Consider the following 17,975-nt stretch of genomic DNA (forward strand, 5'->3'; position numbering starts at 1 on the left):
CGCTTAGCATGTGAGAGGTAGTGGGATCGATGCCCACATTCTCCACAAGACTTTAGCTCTTTGGAGATACAGCAACAAGTCAACTAAACACAGCAAGTCTTTGGTTTTTTTGTATTGATTCATGGCAGAGGTTACAAAATTAAGGAGGTCAAGGAGGTCAGTGGATCAGCAACAACCACAAAATTACTGTTTCTCTTGTCCAGAGATTGCAATGATAATTTTGTGGTTCATGGTGTTAATGCAGAGACAGAACTTCACAACTCTCTGACAGAGAAGCTGGATGCTGCTGTTGTGCATTTAAACTGGGAAATAGTGAGATGACAATTTAGATTATTTTATTTGTATCTTTAATTCAGATGTAGCAAAGCACAACAATGCTGTCAATAAGGAGCTTTCCCATTTGGGTTACTTGAAGTGATGGTGGCCACTGATGCAACACTCCATGGCAGCACCACTCTGATGTACAGGGATGTATTTTGGATCTGAAAATTCCCCCAACATATGTGGCTGACCATCATGACTCTTACCAAAGTTTCTTTAGCATATAATAAACTGTCACATTAACTGTCACATGAATGTGCTGTGTGTAAATAATGAAAAAAAAAAAAAAAAAACGCCACAAATGTTCCATCAGTCACCGTCAAAGGAGATGCTGATTCTGTGATGTCACAAAGGTTCAGGAGGACACAACCTCAGTATCATGACAAGTCATGCTGAACAATTAATGCTACAACGCTTCATTTCAACAGATTGGATTCATACGTTTACAACATACAGTCAGGTCATGTCCTTTTTCTGTAGATCTGTAGAATGGAGGATGTCTTGTTTACAACAGACACTTTAAGCAGCTAAGATTCAGGTTCCACCAAGATTTGAACTCAGATCGCTGGATTCAGAGTCCAGAGTGCTAACCATTACACCATGGAACCAGGCAGCGTGTTCATGCGGATGTGAAAGGAATTTTAGTCTTTTCCAAGGCAAAAGTCGACCAAAATACCTTTGTCCCCAAACACACCTCACAGCAGCAGAGTTGAAAGCAACTGAGACGCCTGAGTAGCTCAGTCGGTAGAGCATCAGACTTTTAATCTGAGGGTCCAGGGTTCAAGTCCCTGTTCAGGTGATGCAGCTTCTTGGTATAATATAGCTTCCTGGTATAAAAGGCATTCATGTGGGAGACCTAGAATCCATGATGTGTTACACCAATAGACTGTAACTGCACGCTAGTGGTCCATTAGAATAATGAACGTGGGTAGAAGATAAGGTTCAAGATTTGAACCCGTGACCTCTCGCACCCGAAGCGAGAATAATACCCCTTGACCAACAAGGCTTGTACAGCAGGGGATTTATGGAATTTAAAATGTTCTGAGGGGGAGAACTTTTCAGTCATCAAAAAAAAATCTCACAAAGAGCATTGATCATACACTACAACATTTGGCACCCACGCACTCCCTGGTGGTCTAGTGGCTAGGATTCGGCGCTCTCACCGCCGCGGCCTGGGTTCGATTCCCGGTCAGGGAAAATGTTTTTACTGAAAAATACAGGTGATTGACCCCATAACATAAAAATGTTATCATGCACCTGGTGCAGTGGAAGCGTGCTGGGTCCATAACCCAGAGGTCGATGGATCGAAACCATCCTCTGCTACTCTAACACTCTGGATGACCCATCATGAGACATGAGTTTATCAGCAGCACTGAGAGATCTGGAAAATCGCAGGGAAACCCCAATGGACAGCACAGCAAAGCTCCCAGCACAGCTTCCAACTCTTTTTCCCAGAGTCCATCGAGGGAATTATACTGGAGATGACAAACCTGGAAGGGAAGTGTGTGTTTGGGGACATCTGGAGAGAATTGGACCTGGTAGACCTCCAAACCTACCTGGGTCTGAAAAGGCTGACTGTGATGTTTCTCATTTCAGCCCAGCTGGTGTTGGTATCGTCTGTCACTGTAACTTTTGTTCACAGGGAGATGAAAAGTGCCTGACTTAGTGGATTGGTTTTCATTGGCAAGAAACAAACTGGCAGTGGTGGGATTCGAACCCACGCCTCCGAAGAGACTGGAGCCTTAATCCAGCGCCTTGGACCGCTCGGCCACACTACCACTCTATGACTGTCTAAATTCATGCTGGATGTTCACCACCCACTTCTCCAAAGTCCAACAGTGAAGGTTTCAAATCCAGTTCAGTCCAAATAGTTCCAGTTTTGTTGTTGCCTTGCTCCTAATGTTAGATGTTTCGTAATGTTTGCACATGGAAAATACAAACTACACCTTACAGCAGTAGAGGTGAAAGAAAAGCAGCTTCTGTCAGAAGTGGGATTCAAACCCACGCATCAAGGGGAGAACGCAGAAAGATGAGCACACACACACTGAATGTTCCTTTACATTATGAGACATGACCTTTAGCTGGAAAATGTCTCATGAAAGACACATGTGAAGTCATGCAAATTTTGAGCCTCTGTGCGATCTAATCAGTAAATCTTTGCGTACTCACGTTGATGGGCTAATTTTTCAGCAAATTTTTGAGCTTTTGTGGTTGAGTAATTGTGGTTGCCTGAACACTCTGGCTTTATGTTGCTTCCCTTTGGATGGATGCAGACAAAGTTCCATGACTGTGAATAATGTAGAGAAAAGACTAACCTTCCTCTGGCAAAAGTTAAACTGCAATGGCCGGGAATCGAACCCGGGTCAACTGCTTGGAAGGCAGCTATGCTCACCACTATACCACCATTGCATGTGAAGGTGCAAAATCACAGTCCTTTTTTAATGAAACTGGTTATGGGAACTCACATGGCTGGATTTATGACCGAACATTATCCACACTTTAAATGAATCAAAGTAAACTCATCATCCCTCAACAGAGGCCTCAGATATGTCTTTCCTTCTTTCATCCTCTGGTGGAGGCCACTAGAGGTGAAAAAATTCCAAATGCCAATTCCAAAAGAGACAATATTTCTTCCTTGCTAAGCGTCACACCATGGAACCACAAGGATGCAGCTGAGGGTCTGCTGATGGTGTCCTGAGGTGACAGCAGTTTGTAGTCTGTAATATAATACAGACTTCTCTTCACATGTTTCCTCACTGACTCAAATAGATGCAGAATGTCATTTATCACTTTCTCCAGTAATGTGTACAGTTGTCACTGTGCTGCTTCTGACTCAGTGATGCTGTTGGATGCTTATAGGGCCTCCGTTCTTAAAGTGTGGGCTCCACCCCACTGGTGGGGAACAGAGACATGACAGGTGGGGCGTGACAAACTGGAGGAAATGTTCCTTTTCATTCTGATCTTTGTTAAAGCCTTTCTTAATGAACAACAAAGATCATACATTCAAAACAGCCACACACAAACAAAGTAATCATTAACAGCCTGCATGGAGTCTAAATGAAAAGAACATCAGATGGAGACTTTTCATTTGAACATTTTAAGATGGGCGTATTTCTTCAGCATTTTGCTGGGACCCTTGTTCAAAGCTACATTTTGGCAGGGGACACCCAGAGACAAATGCTGTTGGAGATCAATGAAAGACAGGAAATGCCTTTGATCTCCAGTGACGTCACAAAGTCTCATTGTGGAGTTATTAGTTGTTGAAAATCTGGCGTAAATGTTGGTCCCTGTCTGGACGAGAGTAATGCAGCCGCACTCTGCGAGTTAACAGCTTGTCAAAACACAACGATTCTGTTTTGTCATGACAGACAAGAGTCTCAAGAGAACAACACAGAGAGGGCTGGTTCCGAACACTAACCCTGGTTTATGTGCAATTCGTTGAAAATTTGTAATCATGTAAAAACAAGATGATTCACATTGACGCTTATACTTTTGACATTTTTGAAGCAAATAAAATAATTAAAGTGCATTTTATATTTGAAATTGTGAATTGTGAAAAACTGTAATTGTAAAAAACAAAAAAAAAAAAAAAAGATGACAAAAAATGTAAGCAATTCCAGTTCACAATTTGATTGTGTTACTTTCCGGGCGGACTTTAAGAACGGCGGCCCTATAAGCAAACAGTTTATCTTTTCACCTGCTTCTCTGAACTGCAAGCAGTCAGCGTGCAGCATTCAACCTCACAATATTTCATGGTGTGGTTGAAAGAGGAGGCAGAATATTGGAAATGTAGGTCAAAACAAGCAGGTCATAAAAAGTCATTTGGCAAGAGTTATGGGGTACTTCGGGTGAGGTCAACTCTGACTGAGAGCGAAGCTCTGCTGGGGTTTGAATGCAGAATGTCCTGTTTACAAGACAGACGCTTTAAGCAGCTCAGCATCAGTACTGCCAGTTTGTGTCTGTATCGTAGAGGAAGAAAACACAAAGGTCTGTCACAAAGGTTCTAATGACATCAAAGAGATCAAAGGCTCCTCCCACTTTTTTCTCATGACCTCCACAGTAGAGTGCACTCTGTTAATGAGGCTCCAAAGACAATCATGGTCCTGCCAGATAACTTTGAGTTCTGCAGACAGAAGAAAGAACCAAACTGGGCCAGGAGCCAAATGTTTGTTGGATCAGGCATCCTGAAATGTCTCGCTTTTGTGCAGTCAGGATGTCCAAGCAATCTCAGACTGTCCCTGTTTTACCAGCAGCTCTACAAGTGAATTAGTCTTTGTCTTTGTCCTCAGTAAAATAAACTGCATTTAAAAGCTTCACAATGTGAACAAGCTTCCAATGACAACTGTCCCAAGTAAAGTCTCCATATTGTTCAACTTTTGCTCCTACATTAAAACAAACCACTTTACCATCAACCTCAGCTGCAGTATACACATTACACTTCATCACCAGATCCTCTGTATATACATGTACTTCACAGTGGTGCTGTGGCTTAGCTGGTCAAAGCGCCTGTCTCGTAAAAAGGAGATCCTGGGTTCAAATCCCAGCAGTGCCTTGCACACTGCTGGGATTTGCGCTGGGATTGCGTGTTAAATGTTATAGATAAAACAGACACAGCTTTAGTTAATAATGAGCTTTTAGTGGTTTCAACCTCAAATCCTTGAACACTGTCTGGTTAACATGTTTCAGTGATATTAGACTTCTATGGACCATTTCACCGCACTGGACCATTTTTGCAGAATCAACACCTAATAACTCCACAACGAGACTGTGTGCCGTCACTGGAGATCAAAGGCATTTCCTGCCTTTCATTGATGCCCCACGCGACACAGATGGATACGTCACACTCTCATGTTCGCTTCAAATGAATGAGTGCATGCAGTTTCTGTAGTGTAGTGACCATCATGACTCTTAACAAAGTTTGTCTCCTGTTAAAAAAGGGCAATCACCACATTTCAATCTGCTCAACAGCAGGGTACAACTCAGACAGACTAAAGCCAGCTGAACACCGACGAGGATGGGATTCAAACCCACGCGTGCAGAGCACAATGGATTAGCAGTCCATCACCTTAACCACTCGGCCACCTCGTCATGAACACAAAGGTACATGTGATGACAAAAAAACAGCCATTGGGAAGAAGCTGCAGCACCTGAACAGGGACTTGAACCCTGGATCCTCAGATTAAAAGTCTGATGCTCTTCAATAAGATCTGACTTCATTTTCCAAGCTGCCCCCTCGTTGTCATTTGATACACTGCAGGTGGAAATCTGTGAAATCATCTCAGTAATTTACAGTGACAAGCCTCCCTCTGTCTTTTCTTTCTCCCTTTGTAATTTCAGCCCCCCCCACCCCCATGTGAAAACATGCAGTGTTTGGCAGGGGGCACACACAGCCCATCACTGCAGATCAGCAGGTCTGACTGAAAACATACTGTAAAGTATGAACCACAGCACGGCTGGGTTTGAATGTGTAGGGTGCGAGAGGTCAACACTTGTGCTCCTCACAGTTGTGTGTCACTTGTGTGTCTGAAGAGCTGCTGCCTTTGATACATCGCCTGATGATGTCACAATACTCACAGAATGAAACTCCTCCTTTGAAGCTGCTTTGAAGAATTTCCAAAATCACATGTGATTCAGATGTAAGCTGGTCTGCACAGCTCATACACAGCTAACTGCAAGGTGACACTATCAAAGCTAGCATCTCCTTTTCTGTTTCCTCATCAGAGGCTGGCAGAATGAATGTTATGCAGATTTTTACAGAACAACATCAACAACTAATAACTCCACAACGAGACTGTGTGACGTCATTGGAGATCAAAGGCATTTCCTGTCTTTCATTGATCTCCAAAGTTTGTTGTATTTGAAGATGACATCATTACAATAGTAACAATGCCATACTGAAGCTGCACTAGCTGAAGAGGGAAGATCTTCAGTCTTGAAAACAAACTTCAGTATTAACCTTGCTTGTTTTAACTCCCAGCAGTTTTCCTTAGCGGTGGAAGTAAAGCAAATTTCAAATGTTGTTTTAGTGCCGAGTACCCAGTCTGCATCCTTCGATCTATTCACTTTTTTTTTTTCCAAAGCTTAGCTTGCATGCCAGCCCAGGGGAATTAGCTCAAATGGTAGAGCGCTTAGCATGTGAGAGGTTGTGGGGCTCATCTGCATAGCAGTGAAAATTAGTTCCAGTTTTGTTGTTGCTTCTTTTCTTTTCTTTTTCTTTTTTCTTTTCTTCTTACTTATTTTGGCCTTCTGTTGTTGCCATAACCATGGATACAGTACATCCAGATAACGTTTGAATTAACCTTAAACAGGTTTCAAGGATATTTAGCGATAGTTCAAGATGGATCTAAAGTCTGACGTTTAGGATTATTCAGCCAAGAACAGCAGGCTGCAACATGGACAGACTAAAGTAAGGTGAATGTGCACTTTACGGTGGAGGTCATGAGAAAAATTTGGAGGAGTCTTTGATGTGACATGGCATGACAGAATCTTTTTTGCACCAGAGGTGCTTCAACAAGATACCAACTTTCGTTCTCTCAGTTGGGAGAACGTTGGACTGAAAATCTAAAGGTCCCTGTAAACAGCCCTTTTTATGTGAACACGCACAGAGCCTGCTGAGGAAAGCCTGGGTCGACAAAACAAGTTGATAACCACCATCGTGATACTCGTTATCTCTGGTTGGAGCTTTCGACTTTGTCGAGCCAGCTCACCCTAACAAAGCCCGGCTCTGTTGAGCTTCCTTCATAAGATACTCCTCTGCTCTCGTAAAAAAAAAAAATCAAAGACAAGATAAGTACTTCCTGTGTTCCATGCTGGAGATGCCGGGGATTGAACCCGGGGCCTCATACATGCAAAGCATGCGCTCTCCCACTGAGCTACATCCCCTGCATGGTGTGGTAGCTTTAGCAGTTTTTTCCCAGACTATAGGAAGAAGAGGAGACAGCGATACAGAAGAAACAGGTCGCCATCCTACAGAAGATCACCAAACTGCTCGTACAACCACAGGAGGATTCCGTGCAGACGCCTCGAGAGATTCCTTGACAGGTTGTATGTATGTATGTAGCTGAGTGATGTTGTTAGGACTCATCTAAGAGGATCAGAGCACTAACTGGTGCTCAGTTTTCATTATCAAGGTCGATGATAGCGACACACTTTTAGTTCCACCTTCGGGGGAGAACTGCAACACTGCAACAGTGTTTCTGCAAACAAGGCGAGAGAGGAAGCCTGACAAAAAATTTCAGATCATGGAAATTGATATAGACGATATAATGTATCATTATTAAACTTTAATTCCCTCCCTGACATTGTCTCACAATGAAGAATACATGGAAATCACTTAGATTAAGGCAGGGGTCGGCAACCTGTGGCCACATGGGCCCTTTCAGCCCCCTGCTGTGGCTCCAGAGGAAAAGCTTATTTTGGAAAAAAATAAAAATAAAAATAACAATTAATGATCAATTGATCTTTATCAAACTTGATTTACGAAGTTTGATTTATTTATGACAATTATTTGAATTTCAAAACTGACAGACAGCTGGTTGTTCTGTGAAGTTTTATAAAAAGCCCAAAAAGAAGTTCATATAGGCCGGTTAGCTCAGTTGGTGAGAGCGTGGTGCTAATAACGCCAAGGTGGGAAAAAGAGTTGGAAGCTGTGCTTCCTCACAACAAGAAGGTATCAATTTTTTTGGCTACACAACAACCTATTGCCCCAGAGGTGTGAGTTCATCATCTTCAGATGTGTCCAACAGTCTTCCTGGAACTGCGATGTAAAGACAGGCTGAAATGGATCATCAGAGAACACTTCCTGTTGTAACACACAGCATGTGAGTGTTTACCAACAGTGCAGAGAACAGGTGATCTGACCCTGACCTGATTTGAAGGCACAACCTTCTGATCTGACCTTCTGAACATATTAGAACATTTTTAACAAACATGTTTGTTCGTCCACCTGTTTGTCTGGATCATTTTGTTTATTTTTTTTGTCTGTATCTGTCTGTGTTGCAATGGACAACAGATACACCCTTGACCCCCAGAATCCTCCCTGCAAAGAGGGGGCGCATGGCTGTTGCAATGAAGTTTAACCACATTCTCACTGAAGCCAGGGTGAGTAATTATATCATACTTTACCTGAGTATACATGTGGGTGACAGGGAAAATGGCTTTGAATACAGGTCATTGATTAAACTTATCATGCACCTTAGGTCTCAGTCGGGACCCTCACCGATGCATCTACTGGCACCGGATGTGCAATCAAAAGTCAGAGCTAAACTATTCTTTCCACTGACAGCGTTCTAATTCAGTATGTGAGCCTTTGATGGAAATTCAGTCCATAAAAATGGTTGTGCAGCCTGAGTTCAATTCCCAGTCAGGGAAAATGCCTTTCTTTACTGACCCCATGACATAAATATGTTATCATGCACCTGCAGGGTATTCCAGGTAGGAGGTTCAATAAACTCTGAGTCATACAAAAGGGCTGTGATTTTGGCTGTTTCCATGCAATGGTGGTATAGTGGAGAGCATAGCTGCCTTCCAAGCAGTTGACCCGGGTTCGATTCCCGGCCATTGCAGTTTACCTTTGTGTTTTACATTTGTTTTCCTTCCTGAGATCCCAAAATCCTGTAGATCTCAGGCCGATGGTGCCAAAGTCCTCCAGCTGCAGACCTGTAACCCGTCCTCACCACAGCTGTACATCTGTTACACCCTGTAGTTGTCTCGGGGAAAGGGAAGCTTATTGTCATATCGTGATGGGATGGCTCCATACTCCAGAACATCCCTGTGAACCCGGTCATACACCTTCTCCAGATCAAATCTTCCATGTGTCGACTAAAGTTCCAGTGGATAAGACAAAGCACGTCCCTGGGTGGGCTCAAACCACCATCCTTTCAGTGAACAGCCGAACACATTGATAATTGTGTCACAGAGACAGGTGAGGGACAAATTATGTGATAATTCTGTTTAAACTGCTCTAATTTGTTGCCAGATTGGGCTTTTTTTGATGAAATTGGGTTTCGCAAGATGGAAATTGGGCTGCTTTGGAATACATATGGGGCTTTTTGTTTAAATATTGTGAGCAATGTTACAGAACAAACTGTCCCCTGATGGTCAAAGCACATGGTCCAAATAAAGAAATATCTGATTGATATGAGATCCAGCCAATGATGTTAGTGATCAGAGACAGCTGGACATGGCAGGTTTCAATCTTGGTGAAGTCCCTTTGAGGAACAGAGGGAACATCATCCTGTTGATGAATGTTGATGAAGTTGTAATACAGGAATGATTATTTGTGGGTGTTTTTGAATTTTTGGATGTCAGATCTTTGTAGTCTATAAAGAAGGATGAGCTAGCATTAACTTTTCTGTTTCCTCATCAGAAACTAGCAGCTGGAGACATGTCAGGATGGCCGAGTGGTCTAAGGTGCCAGACTTAAGTTACGCTCTGGTCTCTGAATAGAGGCGTGGGTTTGAACTCCAGCAGAAAGTTTCAATTCCAACCACATCTCACATCACAAGTCTGTGCTTCAGTTCAGGAAATGTTGATGGCAAATTTGTGAATTTAGCTGATCTCAAGAAACAAATAAAATATTTTGTCAAAATTGCAAACAGGACAACCCCAAAGAGAAACACTCATGCAGAAAGGAATCAATAGTGTCTCTGACTGGTGTGATCTGAGTTAGGATGACATGGAGGAAGATGATCCCACAGTGCTGGAGGTCCTTCATGCCCCCAGCACATCCACACTGGCGTCCAGCCCTCTGCCTTCTACTTCCTCTTCTGTAGCTGCAGTTGATACTCAGGCTGAAGATGAAGAAATGGTAAATATCATTGTGTCCATTTGAGAATGCAGGAATATAAACACTCTACAGCTTCCATGCGATCTAATCAGGCAGTCGTTGTGCCGCGTTCAGGTTGCAGTCTCCGCTGGTGGTGTGGGTTCAAATCCCACTTCTGACAGAAGCTGCTTTTCTTTCCTCTGATGCCAAAAACCAGGGGCCTTTACATCTTCAGTCTAACGCTCTCCCAAGTGAGCTGCGCACGCTAGCATGTTAGCACAGCGGAATTAGCTCAATGTGCAGGCTGCTGGCTTAGTATGTATTAGTATCAATAAGTCTTGTCTTGTAAACAGGACATGTTGCATTCAAACCCCAGCAGTGCTTCACTCTCAGTGGAGTTCCTGCTCATCACTTCCTGTATTCCAGCTTTTGCTTGCAGTTTCTGGACAAGACAAAGTGGTTGTTGCTCACGGCAGCACCCGCTGTTGAGAGCTGCAGAGCGATGTGCGCTTTCACATCAGTTTACACCACCAAAGTGGTGTGGAGACGCTGACAACTTCCCCGCCCTGCAGGCTACTGATTAACTGATTAGCCTTGTTTATCTTTAGATCAGTACCCAACACACAGGAGGACTCTGTGGCGCAATGGTAGCGCGTCTGACTCCAGATCAGAAGGTTGCGTGTTCAAATCACGTCAGGGTCAGATCATCTATTCTCTGCACTGTTGGTAAGCACACAGCTGAAATAACTTCTCATTGTTGCTTCCATGATCTGGTGTAATGGTTAGCACTCTGGACTCTGAATCCAGTGATCTGAGTTCAAATCTCAGTGGAACCTGAATCTTACCAGTGAAACGCTCTACACATGTGAGGAAGTGCAAATTTTGAACCTCCATGAGATCTAATCAGGCATTCATTGTGTATTGTGGACTCACTTTGATGGGCAAATTTTTCTATAAATTTTTTCAGCATCTGTCGTCAGAAAGGCCAAGCGGTCTAAGGTGCTGCGTTCAAGTTGCAGTCTCCCCTGGAGGTGTGGGTTCAAATCCCACTGCTGACTGAAGCTGCTTCCCTTTCATCTCTACTGAAACTGTAAATTTGTGCTGTACTAAGGAGAGGGAAGTCTTCGGGATGGATTTCTGAATTCAAGATTTCAAAATGGTCAGTGACAGGAAGGGTATCATCAGCATGGCAGAAAATGTGTTTACTAAGTGTGAACAAAAGATGTACTCTGGATGTACTCCTGTGATGTGATGATTAAACTCTTTAGCTGTTAAAACTGTCTCAGAGTGGTTAACATGAGTAACTGCAGTGAAAATAAAACTGGGCACTGAAAATTTATTCCAAAATGAACATGTAAAAAAGAAATAGATGACCAGAGACCAAACTCCTCAACATGAAGTTGTGTGTGTGCGTGCATGTGAATTCATGCACATGAGTGGCATTTGACACTCCCTGCGCACGCTAGCATGTTAGCAGAGCGGAGTTAGCTCAATGGGTAGGCTGCTGGCTTAGCATGTATTTGTATCAATAATCTTCACAGCTGCTCTGAATGGTGACAGTGGGGCAGCCTTTGTGTTTACATGTGATTCAGATGTAAAACATTTTGAGGTACAGAAAGAACAAGAGCAGTCGCACCACACAAGCATTTGAAAATAAAGCTAATTTAGATAATTTTATTTGTATCTTTAGCTCAACAAAGCGCAACACAGCGTGCCACCATTCAACTTCCCCGACATCACAGAATGCGTGGTGCTGTGGCTTAGTTGGTCAAAGCGCCTGTCTAGTAAACAGGAGATCCTGGGTTCAAATCCCAGCAGTGCCTCATTAATGAAGTTTAATGTTGTTGAGTTAAACTCATGTAACGTCCTCTGCATAAGTTCCATTAAAAAGACACAGCACTCTCTCTGACCAGTCAGTTAACTGTCACACTCTCCATGTCTCTCTTTGTAAAGGCTTGTTGGTCTAGCGGTATGATTCTCGCTTAGGGTGCGAGAGGTCCTGGGTTCAAATCCCGGACGAGCCCGTTGTCATGGTGTATAGCACATTTATCATACAGTAAGACCGGATCTAAAGGTCCTGGGTTTGGAAGTAGTACCTGAGTGAGGTTCAAGCTCAGGTCTCTTTGACCTACATTTCCAATATTCTCCCTCCTCTTTCAACCCCACCATGAAATATTGTGAGGGCGGATACGTCACGCTGACTGGTTGTGTGTCCAAAAGGCTGTCAGATGCCATTTTCTCGTGGAAGATCGAAGGATTTTTTCAGATGTTTTAATGTAGGACTCTACAGCCATTTCCAATCATCATCAAAATGTATTCTTTAATTAAATGTTCCTAAACTTCTATTAAAGGCAGCATTACTGCAGCAGGCAGCACTCTATGGTGGAGGTCATGAGAAAAAGTGGGAGGAGTCTTTGATCTCTGTGATGTCATTAGAACCTTTGTGACATCACAGAATCAGCATCTCCTTTGATGGTTACTGATGGAACAGGAAAAGGTCAGATCCTGATATAATCTTGTGAATCCACAAGTATGCCTTTCTTTGTTTGTGTACCACCTGAGCTCTGGTTCTGACTTGTGTGGTGTTTTGTATTGATGAACCTCATTATTTACACACACAGCACAAGACACATTCCCCCTTCAGGAATTGAAATCCCAGTCTTCCACAAGACAGGCGGAGATCCTGTCCACATCGGGGTTTAGACAAAGGACATCCCTGGGTGGGCTTGAACCCCCATCCTTTCAGATAACAGCCGAACACGCTGACCAATTGCACCACAGAGACATGTTGACCTTTCTGTGTTTCTGTTGATGGTGAACTCAAAGGTTGTCAAAGTTGTCAAATGGTATTGTCGTGGAGACGTGGAAGGTCGAAGGGTTTTTCAGATGATGTGGTCCTTTTGGCACCATCAGCCTGAGATCTACAGTGTTCGTTGGATCGGTTTGCAGCTGAGCTACATGACAGCCTGCAGCCACAAAGGCAGATCTTTGATCTTACAGGGATTTGAAGTCGTCATCTTGTGCCTTCAGATGTGCAGTCAGAGATGCTAAGATAGTCCAATAGTCCTCCTGAAATTCAGAATTTGTCTGTGATGTGAAGAAATGAAATGGATGTTCAGAAAAACACTTCCTGCTGCACCACAGAGGATGTGAGGGTTTACCAAAAGTGCAAAAAGATGATCTGACCCTGACGTGAGTTTAACACGCAACCTTCTGATCTGGAGTCAGACGCGCTACCATTGCGCCACAGAGTCACACAAAGGGTTAGTAGTTTAACTCACAACCAGTCTGTGTGAGGCCCCAGGTTCAATCCCCGCCATCTTCAGCATTGATAATGAAGCACAGGAAGGACAGGAAGTATGAGCCTCTTTCTCAGAGCACACAAAGAAAAAATAAGATTTTCTATTCCAACAATATATGTGATGTCCTTGCGTATGAATGAATGTTTCACTGATGCAGATTTTTACAGAACAACAACTAATAACTCCACAACGAGACTGTGTGACGTCACTGGAGATCAAAGGCATTTCCTGTCTTTCATTGATCTCCAATGCGACACAGATGCATATGTCACTCTTTCAAGTTCGCTTCAAATGGATGAGCGCAAGCGCACAAAGTCGCACAGAAATGTCCCTGGACTGATCATTGTAACTTTGTGTTATTGTTGTGTCTGATAAGTTAAGGACCATAAACTTTCTATAAAAGTGGATGAGTAGGTTAAAAAGTACTGTTGTCCCTATTCTTCATATTTGATCATAAAATCTTGAAGGTCATAATGACAACAAGCCCTCTTCTTGCTTACAGAAGACTCAACTATTTTAACACACATGGGGATCAACTGAGAGAGACTCATTCATTCAGAGACACACTTCACTATAAATCCTAGAGATGCCCGGGATTGAACCCAGGGCCTCATACATGCAAAGCATGTGCTCTACCACTGAGCTACAGTACACAGGAGTCAGTTCAGTTTTTAGTATTGTGACATCATCAGGTGACATCATCAGGTGATGGATCAAAGGCAGCACCTCTTCAGACTCACACTTCACTTCAAACCTTTGAGGAAGTGGGGCACAATTCTGAGGAGCACAAAAGTTCACTGAGAGACAGACTGCAGAGAAACTGGCAGTACTGAACAGAACATCCTGCATTCAAACCCCAGCAGAGCTTCACTCTCAGTGGAGTTCCTGCTCATCACTGAAACAAGCTGATGAAATCATCACTTCCTGTATTGTGTCCTGTACTTCTGACAGAAGCTGCTTTTCTTTCCTCTGATGCCAAAAACCAGGGGCCTTTACATCTTCAGTCTAACGCACTCCCATGTTAGCACAGCGGAATTAGCTCAATGGGCAGGCTGCTGGCTTAGTATGTATTAGTATTGTCAGGTTTAAGCCACCTAGAACATTATAAAACACACAGGGAAGAAAGACAAAGGACAACAGCGCTCATTTTACTTGCAAGGAGAACAGACAGAGATGTGCTCAGTGACACTCTCTACCCGCTCTGGAGTATCTCTTCTGTTCTCCCCCTTTTTATTTCCTTAGGGTGGTCCCTAGTTACAAAATCTTGCAGCTCTAAAGGTGAGAATACACAGCTGCAAGTAGTGAATGAATAGACGCTTGTTATATGATTTATATTCAAGTTATAAGTCACAAGAAACTCAAACACATTGAGGGTTAGTTTATGAACGAAGTAATCTCGCTTCGACATCCTCCCTTTCTTCATAAATCTTCTTCGAAGGTTGTTGCTTCTTCTTCGGAGGTATGACCTCTGCTCCTGCTAGTAAAAACACAGGTTTCTGCATTCTTGCAGGGTCAGTAAAAGTTGAGCAGCACTGTGATAATCACTTTATGTACATTTATTCTAACATATTAAAACCAGTTTTGATAGATTTCTTCAGATCAGCTGAGTGAGTGAATTTGTCATCAACATTTCCCGAACTGAAGCACAGACTTGTGTTCTGAGAGCAGTAAGTGCTATTTGTTGGGATAGTGTTGGTGATTTCAGAAGTCAATGACAAGTTTTATCAGTTTTTAGGGTGTGGGGGTGAGGAACATCTGAATTAGTTAGCACATACTAAGTTATCTTAATGGGTACGCTGCTGGCTTAGCATGTATTTTTATCAATCAGCTTCTCAGCTGTTCCGAATGGTGACAGTTGTTACATCATCAGGCGATGTCTCAAAAACAGCAGCTCTTCAGACACACAAGTGACACACAACTGTGAGGAGCACAAGTGTTGACCTCTCGCACCCTACACATTCAAACCCCAGCAGTGCTGTGGTTCATACTTTACAGTATGTTTTCAGTCAGACCTGCTGATCTGCAGTGATGGGCTGTGTGTGCCCCCTGCCAAACACTGCATGTTTTCACTTTTGTGGTGCTGACATAACATGATGTTCTATCTGTCACCATCTTTACTGGTCCATGATTATGATGCATATAATGATCTTCATTCATCTGAAGATCTGACATTACTGTTTGATAAATTTGGTGACAACTGGACTTTGGGTCCATTTGGAGAACATGGGGGGCTGTGTGACTTCATCACCAAAAATTAAAATGTCTAACATCGATAAAACCGCAGCAGCACAAATAAGAATTTTTACAGCGCAAACAAACGGTACCATTTCGCGTCCATTCGGAGTGGATGCTCACCATTTTGCATGCAATGGTGGTATAGTGGTGAGCATAGCTGCCTTCCAAGCAGTTGACCCGGGTTCGATTCCCGGCCATTGCAGTTTAACTGTGTGTCTACAATTTAACTTGAGATCCTGTAGATTTCATGCCAATGCTGCCCAACTGTTCTACAGACCAGGAGGAGGATGAAACCGTTCTATCTATTCAGCTACAGTCGGTCTGTTACAGTAGATACACACCCACACACATTAATGTGGACATTAATGGACAGTGGTTGGCCTGTCCATGACCCTGGTAACTGGCCAGTTATATTCAGTTTACGCCAAGTTGGTGGGTTCAAGCCCCATACTGGCCACATGCAACCTCTCAAAACTTGATTTCTTCTCTCTCTCCTGTCTGTATGAAACCCCATAGACTTCAACACACTCTGACTTCATTTTCCAACCAGTGGAGCCGCCCCCTGGTGGTTATTAGATAGACTGCAGGTGGAAGAGAGAGAAAGTGGATGTGGTGGTTAAAAATTACACAAAACTCCAGAGGACACTGCAAACTGAACGTACTGAGCAGAGTGGTGCAGCGGAAGCGTGCTGGGCCCATAACCCAGAGGTCGATGGATCAAAACCATCCTCTGCTATTTATACACACTACATGAGATTTTCATCAGCACTGATTAACAGGAAAACATTGAGAACTCTGTCATATCTATAATATTGATCATTGTAACCTACAGCTGATGAAAACCCAGAAGTACTTTTTTTCTACAACATCTGACAACAAGGAACTGCTGGGAGACATGAAGACTGTGCAGTTAAGTGACTGGTCAGAGAGAGTGCTGTGTCCTTTTAATGAAACTTAGATGAATTTAACTCAACAATCTTAAACTTTATCAATGAGACACTGAACCCAGGATCTCCTGTTTACTAGACAGGCTCTTTGACCAACTAAGCCACAGCACCACTCTGATGTACAGGGATGTATTTTGGATCTTTAAATACCCCCAACATACGTGGCTGACCATCATGAGTCTGAACAAGGTTTCTTTAGCATATAATAAACTGTCACATTAATGTCCTGAATGTGCTGTGTGTAAATAATGAGGTTCATCAAAACAAAGTCAGAACCAGAGCTCAGGCTGTTGGTACACAAACAAAGAAAGGCACACTTGTGGATTCACAAGATTATATCAGGATCTGACCTTTTCCTGTTCCATCAGTAACCATCAAAGGAGATGCTGATTCTGTGATGTCACAAAGGTTCTAATGACATCACAGAGATCAAAGCCTCCTCCCACTTTTTTCTCATGACCTCCACCATAGAGTGCTGACTGCTGCAATAATGCTGCCTTTAATAGAAGTTTAGGAACATTTAATTAAAGAATACATTTTGATTTTAATGATTGGAAAATGGCTGTAGAGTCCTACATTAAAACATCTGAAAAAATCCTGCGATCTTCCACACGTCTTTGACAGCCTTTTGGACACACAACCAGTCAGCGTGACGCATCCACCCTCACAATATTTCATGCTGTGGTTGAAAGAGGAGGGAGAATATTGGAAATGTAGGTAAAAAAAAAACCTGAGTTTGAATCTCACTCAGGTACCACCTTCGATGCCGAAACCCGGGATTGAAACAGGGATCTTTAGATCTTCAGTCTAACGATCTCCCAACTGAGCTATTTCGGCTGGATGGCTCCATTTCTGCTGGATGTTCTGTGACAGATAAAACACAAATCTTATGATCTTATGGTTAGCACTGTGGACTTTGAATCCAGTCATCTGAGTTCAAATCTCAGTGGAACCTCTGCCATCTGATTCAGTGTGATAGTGATTAAGAATAACACCCAAAACAGATGCTCACCTACCAACTCAGAGCAGAGAGAAGGATTCATCAGACAGTTTCTCTCTTCACCTGCTGCAACAGCTCACCGACCTCTGTGGTTAGGTAAAGGTCCAAAGAGGATGTAGATCAGCGGTAGACGTTCATCAAAACAAAAGGCCACTCAAAGCAGAACCACTGCTCAGTCTAACATTCAGACAACAAATTGACAACAAACATGACGAGGTGGCCGACGACTCTCTCCTTCATTGCTGATAGATACATTAATGTGAGCAGTTAACTATCCGTCTATTCACACACAGTCCAGGTCGCTGCATGCTGAGGTGGCAGGGTGTTTAAGGTGATGGACTGCTAATCTACTGTATCCTGTGTGTGGGTTCACATCTCATTGTCTTCTGTGTTCAGCTGTCCAT

The 17,975-nt window shown here is 43.1% G+C and overlaps 16 non-coding genes across 16 annotated transcripts in view; 9 read left to right on the plus strand and 7 right to left on the minus strand.

The window, feature by feature from the left end:
- Positions 1-45, plus strand: part of trnaa-agc (transfer RNA alanine (anticodon AGC)) — a 73-nt gene extending 28 nt beyond the window's left edge. Inside the window, exon 1 of the tRNA in view lies at positions 1-45. This exon is cut by the window's left edge and continues 28 nt beyond it. This is a non-coding gene — a tRNA (tRNA-Ala).
- An 812-nt stretch (positions 46-857) lies between these two features.
- On the minus strand, positions 858-929 carry trnaq-cug (transfer RNA glutamine (anticodon CUG)). The gene has a single exon. It is a non-coding gene; the product is annotated as a tRNA-Gln (tRNA).
- Positions 930-1,047: 118 nt separating this feature from the next.
- trnak-uuu (transfer RNA lysine (anticodon UUU)) lies at positions 1,048-1,120 on the plus strand. Its single transcript has one exon. It is a non-coding gene; the product is annotated as a tRNA-Lys (tRNA).
- Positions 1,121-1,446: 326 nt separating this feature from the next.
- On the plus strand, positions 1,447-1,518 carry trnae-cuc (transfer RNA glutamic acid (anticodon CUC)). Its single transcript has one exon. It is a non-coding gene; the product is annotated as a tRNA-Glu (tRNA).
- A 499-nt stretch (positions 1,519-2,017) lies between these two features.
- Positions 2,018-2,099, minus strand: trnal-aag (transfer RNA leucine (anticodon AAG)). The gene has a single exon. It is a non-coding gene; the product is annotated as a tRNA-Leu (tRNA).
- Positions 2,100-2,658: 559 nt separating this feature from the next.
- On the minus strand, positions 2,659-2,730 carry trnag-ucc (transfer RNA glycine (anticodon UCC)). The gene has a single exon. It is a non-coding gene; the product is annotated as a tRNA-Gly (tRNA).
- Positions 2,731-4,799: 2,069 nt separating this feature from the next.
- On the plus strand, positions 4,800-4,873 carry trnat-cgu (transfer RNA threonine (anticodon CGU)). Its single transcript has one exon. It is a non-coding gene; the product is annotated as a tRNA-Thr (tRNA).
- Positions 4,874-5,327: 454 nt separating this feature from the next.
- trnas-gcu (transfer RNA serine (anticodon GCU)) lies at positions 5,328-5,409 on the minus strand. Its single transcript has one exon. It is a non-coding gene; the product is annotated as a tRNA-Ser (tRNA).
- A 1,722-nt stretch (positions 5,410-7,131) lies between these two features.
- Positions 7,132-7,203, minus strand: trnaa-ugc (transfer RNA alanine (anticodon UGC)). The gene has a single exon. It is a non-coding gene; the product is annotated as a tRNA-Ala (tRNA).
- A 1,610-nt stretch (positions 7,204-8,813) lies between these two features.
- On the plus strand, positions 8,814-8,885 carry trnag-ucc (transfer RNA glycine (anticodon UCC)). Its single transcript has one exon. It is a non-coding gene; the product is annotated as a tRNA-Gly (tRNA).
- A 1,832-nt stretch (positions 8,886-10,717) lies between these two features.
- trnaw-cca (transfer RNA tryptophan (anticodon CCA)) lies at positions 10,718-10,789 on the plus strand. The gene has a single exon. It is a non-coding gene; the product is annotated as a tRNA-Trp (tRNA).
- Positions 10,790-11,836: 1,047 nt separating this feature from the next.
- trnat-agu (transfer RNA threonine (anticodon AGU)) lies at positions 11,837-11,910 on the plus strand. The gene has a single exon. It is a non-coding gene; the product is annotated as a tRNA-Thr (tRNA).
- A 129-nt stretch (positions 11,911-12,039) lies between these two features.
- trnap-agg (transfer RNA proline (anticodon AGG)) lies at positions 12,040-12,111 on the plus strand. The gene has a single exon. It is a non-coding gene; the product is annotated as a tRNA-Pro (tRNA).
- Positions 12,112-13,269: 1,158 nt separating this feature from the next.
- trnaw-cca (transfer RNA tryptophan (anticodon CCA)) lies at positions 13,270-13,341 on the minus strand. Its single transcript has one exon. It is a non-coding gene; the product is annotated as a tRNA-Trp (tRNA).
- A 2,413-nt stretch (positions 13,342-15,754) lies between these two features.
- trnag-ucc (transfer RNA glycine (anticodon UCC)) lies at positions 15,755-15,826 on the plus strand. The gene has a single exon. It is a non-coding gene; the product is annotated as a tRNA-Gly (tRNA).
- Positions 15,827-17,335: 1,509 nt separating this feature from the next.
- On the minus strand, positions 17,336-17,408 carry trnaf-gaa (transfer RNA phenylalanine (anticodon GAA)). The gene has a single exon. It is a non-coding gene; the product is annotated as a tRNA-Phe (tRNA).
- Between the last annotated feature and the right edge of the window lie 567 nt (positions 17,409-17,975).

This window comes from Echeneis naucrates, chromosome 2 (assembly GCF_900963305.1).
Source record: "Echeneis naucrates chromosome 2, fEcheNa1.1, whole genome shotgun sequence".
NCBI classification, from domain to species: domain Eukaryota; kingdom Metazoa; phylum Chordata; class Actinopteri; order Carangiformes; family Echeneidae; genus Echeneis; species Echeneis naucrates.